At 41.0% G+C, this 12,727-nt stretch overlaps 1 protein-coding gene across 2 annotated transcripts in view; it reads left to right on the plus strand.

The window, feature by feature from the left end:
- The first annotated feature begins 5,492 nt into the window (after positions 1-5,492).
- Positions 5,493-12,727, plus strand: part of plxna4 (plexin A4) — a 220,144-nt gene continuing 212,909 nt past the window's right edge. Inside the window, exon 1 of one of the 2 annotated variants that reach the window (XM_029461735.1) lies at positions 5,493-5,603. The gene's annotated coding sequence lies outside the window, so the exon portion shown is untranslated. Of the gene's footprint in view, positions 5,604-7,943; positions 8,026-12,727 lie in introns of those variants that run through there. The other variant, XM_029461734.1, reaches the window with a different exon arrangement.

Genomic DNA, 12,727 nt, shown 5'->3' on the forward strand with positions numbered 1-12,727 from the left:
ATTGAAATGGTTTAATAAAGATGCTCCTGTATATTATTTGACAAACAGGCCTGGATGTGTTGTTTTGGTGCATTTTGTTGTGTAACATCACTTTTTTAAATAAGAGATGCGTTTTGTCTCCATAGTAGTGCTGACAGATTATAGCAATATGATGTTTTGTATTTTCTTCATTCATATATTCCTAGTTTTGCTGCAAAATATAGCAACATTGTAGTGTTTTGTCAACATGCCTGAGTGTTCTCAGTTGGTGTTTGTTAACAAAGTGCAGCGGTCCCTCTGTTGAACCCCCCATGCAGAATGAATATGATATAGTCTGTCACTCTAACACATACAGCGCTTTCTGGCAGGGTGCGGGGACACTGCCTGTTTATGACACGTATTCATGCATACATAATTACACAATTTACAGCTCTTCCGTCAGACTTGTAAGACAATGATCAATTTAAAATGTAAATACGTTCCCTCCGTGTTCAATCGATTAACGCTGAAAATAATATTTGTGGGTAATTTAATGTTTTCGCTTCCTATTCCTCCTTCCTCATCTTTTTTTTTACTGGTGCTCCTGATGTATCATCGTGCATGGACGCCATGGATATAGTAGAATGCATGCATTTTAAACTATATTCCGTGAAGGTATGCTTGACGTTTGTCGGCAACAACATGATCAGTGGAGAATATGGGATGGAGGCTCAAGGATGCAGGGAGGTATGATTAGTCATTGAATTTCTCCATCCATGTATTTAAAGCAGCAAACTTGCGTGCATTTGTCTGTGATATGCTCGTGTTGTCCTGCCCTTTAGAAACTTTCCTGTCTTCGAATATTTAACATGATGTATGCAGACACGTGTCAGACTGATGTTAAGTGACACATGTTTAACGCCGACTGTAGCTTTTTGAAGATGGGTTTACTGCAGGTCGCAAGACCCAAAATAAATTCATTACCGTCGATATTGTGCTGACAGATCCAGAGACTACAGAAAGGGATTCTCAGAACCTATTAGTATATACATATATTATATTTTACATATATTATTCTAATACGTCGTTTGATCCTAGACTATCCCTTTCATGTTAGAGGATATTTAAGTAGGCCTTAGGTCAAACACTAACGTCTTTGCGTTTCTCTTTTTCTGGTCAGGTCATCTCTCCAAAACATACAGCTCATCTTTTAGTCTGCCGCAGCTGACGGCCCACAGCTGCAAGATAAGAGTTAAGATGGGTTCAGTGTATTCAGACTTGTTAAGGTCACGGAGATGCTATGACTGTCTTACTTAGAATATGTTGACCAGGATTTGAGGAGCCATCTTCTAGGTGATTCATCTTTAGGTAAACTATTTATGGAATGCCTTGTTTAGGATAAATATCGAGGGAGAGCGGCTGGTTAGCAAAATTGATGGCGGCATACAATGTGACCACATCTCTGTATTCGCTAGACTCTTCATCATTATGTAAGACTGCTCATTAAGATTTTTCTTCACACTTATCAGCAGCCGTTTGGACATTTTGAGCATGTTGATTTTATTTTTCAACTGGTGAGAGGGATCTCTCTGACTGGATGTTCAGTTTATCATATTAATAATTTCACACATTTCACACAGTTTCCCCTTATGATTCACCTCTGTCTGTCGTCCTCTTTTCCCATTTACAAAAGACCACCAGATGACAATACCAGCACAAAATATTACAGCGGATTCCAAAATGTTACCACATATATTCTAAATCCATTCTGCTGCATAAAAGTGCTTGAGAGCCATCCACCACCCCGACCTTCACACCCTTACTTTCCGCTTCCTGTATTGGCACTTGACTTTGGCAGTGGACATTGGCAGTCAACTTAAAGGGATACTGGGCTATAGTGGAAAAGGACGTTAAAAGAGGAACTGTGTGGTCTCTTTGAGCCTGATTCCATTTGATCACTTATTTTTGGTTGCCTTAACTCTTTGCATGTATAATATGTGTCCCCAGCGCCCAACCCCCTGACCATCTGCAGTGCCCGTCCCAAGAGTTTAACTCTGGGGGGGGACAGAAAGAGGCACAGTGGGGGTGGCTTGGTCTGGATCTCCATGGACATGAGCTTGGATCTCTGGAGAAATGTCTGGCAAAACATTGACTCACCTGGCCCTGCAGTGTGTTGGTACAGATACATGCACACAGCTCTGTGGACAGACAGACAGGCAGCTGCTAGCCTGACGGGGAGGCTGATGGAGATGATACACGGATGAATAAACACACACGCGAGATGATGGAATACAAACTGTAACACACATTTACACAAAAAGCAGTAAGTCATCAATATGCAAACTAACTAATTATATGACTGAGTGACATATTCAACACACCCGTGCGTCCACCCCCACGCACCCGCCCATGCACACACACACAAGATATACAGAAATGTCAGCTTCAATATAATTTACTATCCAGCAGCTCACAAAACAGACAGAAAACTGAAAACCTATTTACAATCCAAATCAATGGGATATCAGAGTGTCATTCATTGAGTCCATACAGCACATAAAACTTCATTAGCTCAGCGACACACTAATAGATTTCCAACGAAAATGAGATATCATGAATGAGGCTGACACATCCAGTGTTTCAGTGTGATTCAAACCAGAAGAATGTAGCCTTTGTGAGAGTGAAGGGAATGGGCATACACTTTTATGAAGATGGACACACTAAAATCCAGCATCACCATTGGCAGCTCATAAATATTATCATCCCTAGGATAGAAATGACTTGTAAATTGACCATCAAGCGGATATATACACGCTTTGTATACGTAATTTAGCAGCTTTCCACATTGAGGGATATACAGTGACAGATGCGTGATGAATGTCTATTATGTGCGTAATATAGTGTGTGTGTGACGGGGCTTGCAGGGGAAAGGGGAAGACCTCTGGGAACAGTGTACCACTGTGGGGTGATCTCTGCATCCCCACAGGCTTAAGCTAAACCATATACAGCTGTGTTTAAAGGGGTTCACTGAGTCAATTCAAAAGGACACAGGGACGCAATGCAGGCTTATGTGTAGACACACACACACACACACACACACACACACACACACACACACACACACAGTTTTCGGAAAGATGAGGAGAGGTGCTGAAATAACACTGTGCCAGCTGGCAACAGGATCCACACAGACACACAGATACACACACATGCACCTCCCTCCAACCCACTTGACTGCATTAAAAAAGAGGCTTCATCTAAGCTATTCATGTTTCCTCCATAAGTCATCATCTCATTTACAAGACAAATGGGGAAGTCAGATTGGTCAGTGCATTTTAATAAAGAGCCAAGCACCAAGCAAGCATTCTCTGCTCTTCCTCTGCCCTTGCAGATGCAGGCTTTCACTCAGCAGAGCCAGATTTACTGAACTCTTAATTTAACAACATTTAAATGTAAATTTTAACACCTGTATAACAACAACATGGCAGGTCCTGTAGCCATTTGTCGCTATACTTCTAATTCTAGAAGATTAACACGTTTTTTGTAACTATGTCAGCCAAAAACCTGTAGTGGAATTAAACCAATTTATACCATGATCTGGATGAATACTTGCTTCTGATTGGCTGCAGGGTGTCCATTAATTCCTGATAATAGACTCTTACTAAGTAGTTATTATTAAACTGTCTGTTCACCATTCTAAAATGAATGGGCTGGCTGTAAAATGAGTAACGAAAGCAATATATTGTCCAGGATTAATGTAAAGTAAGTCTAAAACTAGGCTTTCATTTTGTCCACAAAATATGCCCCAACATCAGGAATAACTACAACAATTAACTTGTCATCTCAACTTTTAAGATAACATGGATAAAATGTTTAGAAAAACATGTGCAAATCCACAAATGGACCTCATCCGCTAAAGAAGATCATGTGATATTAATGAATGCTTCATAACAGCTACTAATGGATGTTGTGGTCCGATTGTTTTGCTAACTGCTGTCTCCAAGATAATGAATCAACTTTTGATCTCAACTTCTAAGCTAATATGTACAAGAAGTCTTTAAAATGCTGAGAAAAATTGAAACGTTAACATGACAACTAGGGTACTCTATCTGCTGAAGAAAATTGTGTAATATGACTGAAAGCCGCAGAACATAATGAACCTTGTGGTTACATTGTTTTGCCAACGCTAACAGATCATTCTGCTGAGCACCCCCCGTATGTATGGTCTTAATTGACAATAAAGTTTAAATGACCTAAAGGGTCACTGCCATCAAAGTTGTTTTATCGTCAGACAGAACAATGGACATATATATTATAATATAATATTTTCCTTAATTCCAAGCCTGACGTGCATGTACATTTTCTGCTTATCTGATCGATATATTTTAACCAAGTGTATTAAAAAATGTAAATCATGTGTGTTTAAGCTTTCAAGACAAACCTGATTGTCCTTGAATTAATTTGTGCTCAAGCAACACACAGATAGGATGTAACTCCCATGATAAAACATAATTATACAAACCTATTATCATTTGGTCCGAGCATGTTTGATCTACGCATGGACCAGTCACCTTAACATTAATTTCACAAGGTCGTGCGATCCTGACCCTTCATGGAATGACTATTGTCACTGTAGATTGCAGCACTATTGATTTGCTGTGCTTTGAAAGCTATCTGATATTGAGATCCACAGATTGTTGATTTAGCTCTACGCTTGTGTTGGATAATTAAATGAAGCCAATAGGTTTGTTGATATCTTTGCATTTTCATCCTTCAAATGACTCCAAAAGACACCCCTCAGAGTCTGTCACAAGGACCAAAGCATAATAAATGAACGCAGATCTGACACATACTGAAATCAATGGCCTGGCAGATCGCGATTTGGGCAAATAACGACTGACCCCAAACACACAGCTATTGTTGATTTATCGTGAGAATTGATTTACAAGGGGTCAGTCTTCCTCAGAGGTGACATTGGACTTTTAGACCTTTGTTTGAGTTTAACAAAAAGCCATCTTGGTTCATTATTTGATTAAATCAAATCCACATAACTGTACTTAAAATCCTAGTAGAGCTCCCAAAGCTTCCAACGATAAGGCTGGATTTGATCTGTATACAAAGATACACCAGACTTAATATCTCCATTTGATTTAATACTGAAGCCAAGCCATCACAACGTCAATGATGCTTCAGAACCGTCACATAAACATGTGATTATACATATGACGAGGAAACAGTTTACAAAGGCAAACTAAGCTGGCAAAGATATTTCTGCAGGCTCATTTATACATTTTTATTAGGCCTTTTTGTTCAAAATGTTCTTCCAGAAGTCAAAAGGTTATATGCTTGAGATATACACTAGCATACCTATTATATGATTACATGTACTGTTGCCTCGCTCCAAAAATGGTCCTTCAGTCACTGAAGTAAGAATACACAGGTGGGCGAGATTACAGTCACGTGACTCCAAACTGGCGTTAATGAATGCTTACATTCCTCTTTGTTTACAGTCATTAAATTGCTTAAACGTCAACGTTGTTTACGTTAACCGTTAAAGTTTAACGCCTTAACTCGAGTTTACATTCGTGGTTAAGATGCATTTAAACGTCGGACTTTACTTTTTTGACAAGCAGAAAATATTCGAGGTAAGTAAGGTTTTTAAAATGTTACAGGTCATTTTTTTCGGTTTCACAGTGCCATGTCGGTCATAGTTAGTTTGCACGCGACCTAAATTAACTATGCTATGCCAGTGTTCGCTGTTTTGCTGTTTAACTTTAAAATAGTAGCATAACGCTACATGTTGAAACTTCCGCTTCAGGCGTTTGGTCCTCCTTCCCCTCCCAAAAGACAAATGAACATGATAGCGCATATTCCTCATGACGAGACGGCATTACTCTGTTCTATTTTGAAGTTATATGTCTCCATCATGTCTCTATTACTTTCTTATACGCCCAATATTACTAGCATGCATGCTTTATGAGGCAGTAGCTCATTGTAGCACTTATCTGTCTTGACGTTTCTGTGATGTTTGTGTAACATTTGTATCATTTTAGGGTTTTTACAGTTGACCTTAGTGCGTTAAAACCCTATGTTTAAATTCTAGAACAAGTGACAGTGAATTATGGCCATAAAGGGCCAGTGAAGCACTTTGTCTCGGTTTGTATGTGTCAGTGGCTGGCTGTAAAGTTCCTTTGGCCTGTAGGTGGGGCTATGATGCAGTGTTTCAAAGCCAGGAACCCTTCTGGAAATGAGACCAGGGAGAGAAGGAGTGAAAGGGGGACGAGGGAGGGAGAGGATGCTGCAGCAGGCACAGATGCCCCAACACACACACACACACACACACACACACACACACACACACACACACACACAAACACAAACACAAACTATGCCTCTGAGCTCACACTACTTCTCTGAGGGATATAGGATAAATGGTCAGGGGTCGCATGCACATTTTTTCATGAAGTTTCTTTCTTTACTCACTTTTTTTTTCTTTCATTGAGCCAATTGCCAAATCCCCAAACCCATAATCCTGACATTGACTGTTTGGAATACTAGTGTTACAGACCAACAGGGCTTAATTCGAAAGTTAGCCTTATTTTATGAGATGGACATAACATAATCATCAACATTGACTCTATTTAGTCGATGTTGATGTTTACGATTTGTCTTGAAGATAAGGTAGTAGTCTTAGTAGCCTACTTCATGGAAAAAAAGTATTTCTCTCTCCCCCCCCCACACACACACACGCCATTAATATCGCTAAAGACACGATTACATAATTAGGCCTTTTAGAATATTAATTGCTTCAAATGTATGGGGGAGGATACACTCCTGCAGCATGTTAAAAGATCATCAAAGAACAAAAATGCAGATTCTAATCCCCTACAACTATGCAAGTGTCGTAATTATGTTTCTGTGTTGCCTAATCTCCATCTTTAAATGATCCTGCGATTAGATATTCAAATCCGATGATCTGATCATTTCACCTCAGTATTGTAGAGTATTTGTGTAAATTCCCCTTTGGCATTGCCAAATCCCATTCTCAACGGGATGAATGCATTACATAAACCTCCTATTTTAACAAAGCATAAGCTCCATTTAAGCTCATATCTGTCATATTCTTGTCTTGGGTGAAACATATCCATCAAAGGGTGGAGTTGTTAAACTTGAAAATCAACTTCTTAAAAGTGATCTTTGCGATTGTGTAAAGATGCTGACACTGAGAAGACACTGCATTGGACACTAGTGGAATTTTTTTGTCACTTTGTCACTTTCTTTAAAGGAAATTGGATCATAAACGTGATGGTAATACATGGTTTGTTGTTTTGTATTGTGCTCGTTAATGCGCACTAAGCCTCTTTAGGGTAGTTGCCAGGGATTTATAAATTGAACCCAAACGCAGCCCCCTGTTAATGCGGGCGAGGCAGGATCCTTGTTAAAAACAGTCGCCTTTTGCAACGGGCGAAGCGCCATCTAGTACTCAGTCCCTCCCGAGCCTCAAGATCCGCTGCGAGGCTGCAAACTCCGAGGCAAGCGCACCTCTCTCTCTCTCCGTCCCTCCCGCACTCCCTCTTTACCATTCGCACTCCGCTGCAGCACCCTCAGCACATCAGTTGAGCAGGAGCACCGCACTGAGTCACATCTATACACACACTCTCTCTGCACGCACGCACACACACACATGCACGCACACACACAAGCACAACCTCCTGCGGTATCCCATACGGCGCAGCGGCTTTTCCAACGGCATACAAAGTGCGTCCTCGCCGGGGAATGGGAGGTGCAGCTCCCGGGTATCAGAGCGTTCAGAACGGCGTAGTAAGGTCCTGCTGATCGGAGATGCTGTTGGAAGTCTGCTGCTATTTCTTTTTCCTGTGCAGGAATCGCCTTCTAACTACAACTCTACCGGGGATTTAAAGTGGACAAGTCGTTTGATCAGGATATAACATTATTTGAAGCATTTGTCATTTTTGGGGGGAGTGAAAGGAGTTGGGGATTGCTCTGGACGTGCCTCTTATCCGCAGTGTCGCTGCGGCTGTGAAGTGATATCTGCATAGATTACAGGTAAGGAAAGCGGCTTGTCACGGCGTTAGTTCCTACAGCCAGGACTGTTTGTATGGGGCTTTGCTGCCATTATAGTCAGGTTTTGGGGTGTGAGGTTGCCACTGCACCAGCCAGGTGACGGGAGGCGTGTTGCACCTGTTCTAGCTGCGCCATGCCCGCTCTGCACACTCCCGCGATCGGGCGGGTTTTATACCGAACATGTCCAATTGGTTCGTACAACTAGCCCCGGGGAGAATTGCAGAACATTTAACGCCCTGCTATTTCTCTTTAACTTGGGACCCTTTATTGACTGGATTCCCTCCGTTTGCCGCTTATTATTCATGTCCTTCATCCAGCCAGAGAGAGCTGCATGCCCACATTCTGCTTGCTCTTCTTGCAGTGTTGACTCTGAAGGTTAAAAACAGAAATATTTGTCGGGGTTTCCGTTTCGGATTTGCACAGTGCCTTCTGTTGATAAACCCAATGCGTATGACCAATAGTGTCGTTTAGACTCATGCACTGCGATTTCAGTGGCAGCTCGGTTCTAAATCAAGGAAAGGGAGAACATGACTGATAATCTACCACACATGGGTTTGTCACGATGTTTAGCGTCTGTAAGTAACTGTCATTTCGTGACAGGTTACAATTTAAAGGTCGAAACGTTGTGAATTAGATGAACACAGCGTGGTTCTTTTACAAAAGTTCTTTAATCCATGCCGTTTTGGAGCATGTCCTGTATTTTAGGGATCCACGCTGGGATGAATTTTTTTTTTCTAGCCTGAAACTATTCAAGCATGGTAGGCTGTTCACAGTCACCTATTCTAAACGGGTTCTTTATAGTATCAGGGTTTCACAAGTACACAATCTTTGAATGATTTTCTCGTATTTCGTTCTTTAAGCATATCCGTGTAGCCAGTGTGTGACTATATTTTAGAACTCACAATGGCCGCACATTTGCTATATTAAGAGTAACTGTGTCGATTGTGTTTTGTTATTTATGGAAAACGCACGTTGCGTGGCGCAAAATGAACCTGAACAGTGGCTTCCATGATAGCCGGGATACCAGTCTCTTCAAAAAGCTTTTAAACTTGACTGATGTGACTCAGACAGAGCGCTTCAGGGACGTTCAAGTTTAAAAGAAAACATTGTACTGTAATATGTACAGGGACTTTCTATCTGTGATATGCATTAACCTGCCCTCTTAATGCGTTTAATGTGACTTTATCTTAATTCATGGGATGTTATTACCTATGGTTTTTCTATAGTATCCATTAGGATCATATGCTATGTGTGTGATTTAAGGTTGTTTTTGTTTTTTTATGCAGATTATTGAAAAATTATCTGAAAGGTTTTTGCTTTAATACTCTTTGTTTGTGTGTTTGTCTACTTCACTATTTTCATAAATGCCATTAAATTCCAAGCCAAATAACAGTTAAACGAACTTGGTGACTTTGATTTTCTGAAGTGATTTGGACAACAATCACATAGATCACTTTCTTCTTTATTTCTCTGCACCTTTCCCCGTGTTGGAGTCCCACCACATAGAGTAAGCCAAGAAACGTGGCAATAAGTAATTGTTCCCCTTAGTGCTGAATGTTTAAGATAGTGTTACGGTCAACACTGTCTTAAAACAATGCCTGTGTTCTGTAAACAATAGCTTACTTCATTGTCAACACTGTGGTTGTGCCTACATTCTAGTTGTAAATCATCCCTTTGGGCACAGTGTATCTGTGTGTCATTTATCCTTGAATGTGAATGTTTCTAAGAGCTTGAGCTGATTTCTAGACATTTAAGCAATGGGAATAACAGTGCAGGCTCTTCAGCACACGCTGTAGTTTCAACCATGTAGTGTGATGTAGGCGACTTCAAATGCCACTTTTGGAGTCAGGGACCTACTTTGTCTCTCTCCCGCTCCTTCCTCCCACCCTTTCTTGCACCTCATGCACAGAAAACAGCTGCTCGAGCCTATGCAAAATGCAGATTCCTAGTACACCAGTCACACTGAGTACTCTGAGCCCCTCTACTGGTTTCTTCCTCTCTCTATCCACCTGCACTCCAGACTCAATGCATCAATTCAGTGTCGGCCCTCGTAACGCTCTGTGATTTAAATCTATACTTAATGTACACCATTGTGTTATTGCAAGCACCGTTATGATACATTTTTAGTTTTTTGTTAGTTTTGTTTTCTAAATATCCCAACAAAACGATTACATGCTTTTGTTAAGTCCACATAAGAGCGTGGCAGAAGGGATGAGGCTATATCCTGGAAAAACCATGAGGGGCAGTGTGGCTTCACAGGCTGGTGCAGTGGTTAGATTGAGCCCATATACTAGGCGGTCTTTGACATCAATTTTAGATTTAGTTTCATCTGCACATTAACATTATTTGTGGTGTGCATATGTTTATTTACTTATGAAATTATAATATGTGATGTTTTGTAGCATTTATGTGTGTTTATGTATTTTGGGATGGTGAGTAAAAACAATGCAATATTATTAGAAATCATGCTAGATTGGCACCCAAGTCACTCTGATGGTTCTTTGACAGACACTTTAACAAACATTAGATACTGCTGGTTGATGTGTGGGTTATGAGCTGCTGTTTAACTGTGTGCAATTGTGAGGTAAACTAGAGTAGGTCACTTACAGGGCAAAGTGTTTTTACTGCAGTCTGAAGTTTTTTCTGCGTGTGGTTGTGTTGTGTTTTGTTACGCCAAGGTCTCAGGGGAAAGACATTTAGTCCCTGAGCAGTTTGATAATCATTTGTGCCTTGCCTCCTTGTCCTTTCACCAAATTCCAGCTCAGTTTGAAACTCTTAAAAGCTGTAAGAGCACTTGGCACTATTTAGTCTCTCTCTCTCACTTAAGATTATCCCTCCCTCTCTCCCTATGTGCTGTCCATCAAGGCCTGCCTATAGGAATTGGAACAGCAGCCTTTATCGGTCCGTAAGCACCTCACATTGACATACTACCCCCTGTCTGTCGGCCAATGTTGCGGCTGCAAGGCTGGAGTTTGGACCCAGAGAGCACGGCCCTGTCAATATTATGGCTTGCTAATGGATAAACTCTCACTCCAACCTTGGCAGTAAAGACATTCATTACATTTTAGGGGCGGTACACTTACAAGAATAAGCTCCATAGAAAATCTTTGCGATGTGTTCATGTCAGGGGGGAAACGGTGAATGAATATGAATTATGAATCTTGGAAAGATTCTCCATGGTGATAAAAAAATAAATACCTGGTAGCAGTGTAGGCAGGACTCAGCAGAAGTGTGTTTATGTGTCTGTGTGAGTGTGAATGTTGCATCTGTGACTGCCCTGGTAAGGCCCTATATGAATACTCTGGTCACAGAGATGTATCGTCATGTCAGACTGAATGATGTGTCTGTGGATTGGACCTGAATGGAGCTCTCTGTTTGTTCACATTCTCTTTCTGTTGCTCGCTTTTCCACTTGATGTCTCTGTTTTTCTCACTCATTCTTTCTCTCTCACACACACACACACACACACACACACACACACACACACACACACACACACACACACACACACACACACACACACACACACACCCACATATACTTAAACCCCTCCGGGCTGTGACAGGACTACCAGACGCAGGCTAGTGTCCAATTAGACCCCCTCCTCTCCCATGCCACCAAACACCACAGAGAAGATTGCAAATTGTATTTCCGTGTCACCAACTGTTCTTCACACCATAATCGGTCTCCCATATTTTAAGACCGTTACAGACACATGATTCTTTAACAATGGCTGCAGGGCTAACATAAAATTGACTATATTATTTGTGGGGGGTGCTATTCCTCTATAATTAAATGTACGGTCCTATTTGGAAAGTCCTAACGTTTTTTTGTTTAGGTTGAGAGCTGAGCTTTAACACTTATTGTATAACTGGAATTACATTTTGAATTGTAGCCATTTAGTTGGTTATATCTTAGACCTTTGCTTACCACATAAATCCTCTGTCTTTGTTATCATGTCTGTATGGACTTGACCTTTAGAGTAAACTTCAAACTTGGGGTGCAATGTAAGATTCAAAGTCTGTTATATTTTAGTTTACATTTCATTAGAAAGATGGTATCACTGACTGACGGCTAGATGGTTTTAAGATAATTCTTTGCTACATTAAGAGAGTAATTGCTTACAAGTATGTAATTAACCCTTTGGTAATGCTCCACAGAGCTACATATTGATGTCTGCTACAGCAATGTCAGCAGACATCTGAAGTGAAGATCTCCAAACAATAGGGGTTGTGAATTCTATGGGGAGAAATCAATACTCGACACAGGATCCAATTTAAGAAGCACCTTTGTTCTCCTCTAAATAGTTCACTCAGCATATGTGTGACACCTACAGAGAAGGTGTGTGTGTGTGTGTGTGTGTGTGTGTGTGTGTGTGTGTGTGTGTGTGTGTGTGTGTGTGTGTGTGTGTGTCCTGCTCTTCAGAACTCCTTACTTATTTTTTCATCTTGGCAGCCAGAGTCCTATTAAGCTGTCACGTGCCTTTTTATAATGGGGCCCAATACATGTACATGGTACTATATCACTGTCGCACCATTTTTATTTTCTCCCTCCAGCCTTCTCTCATGCTTCCTTTCATCTTTTTTCTCAATCCTTCTCTCGCGCTGACTGTTTCTGCCTCCAGCTCTCTAGTCCCATATCTTTCTGCCTCACTCTAAGCTGCCAAGCACATAACTTTATCTGT

Source organism: Cottoperca gobio, chromosome 23, assembly GCF_900634415.1.
Source record: "Cottoperca gobio chromosome 23, fCotGob3.1, whole genome shotgun sequence".
NCBI lineage: Eukaryota > Metazoa > Chordata > Actinopteri > Perciformes > Bovichtidae > Cottoperca > Cottoperca gobio.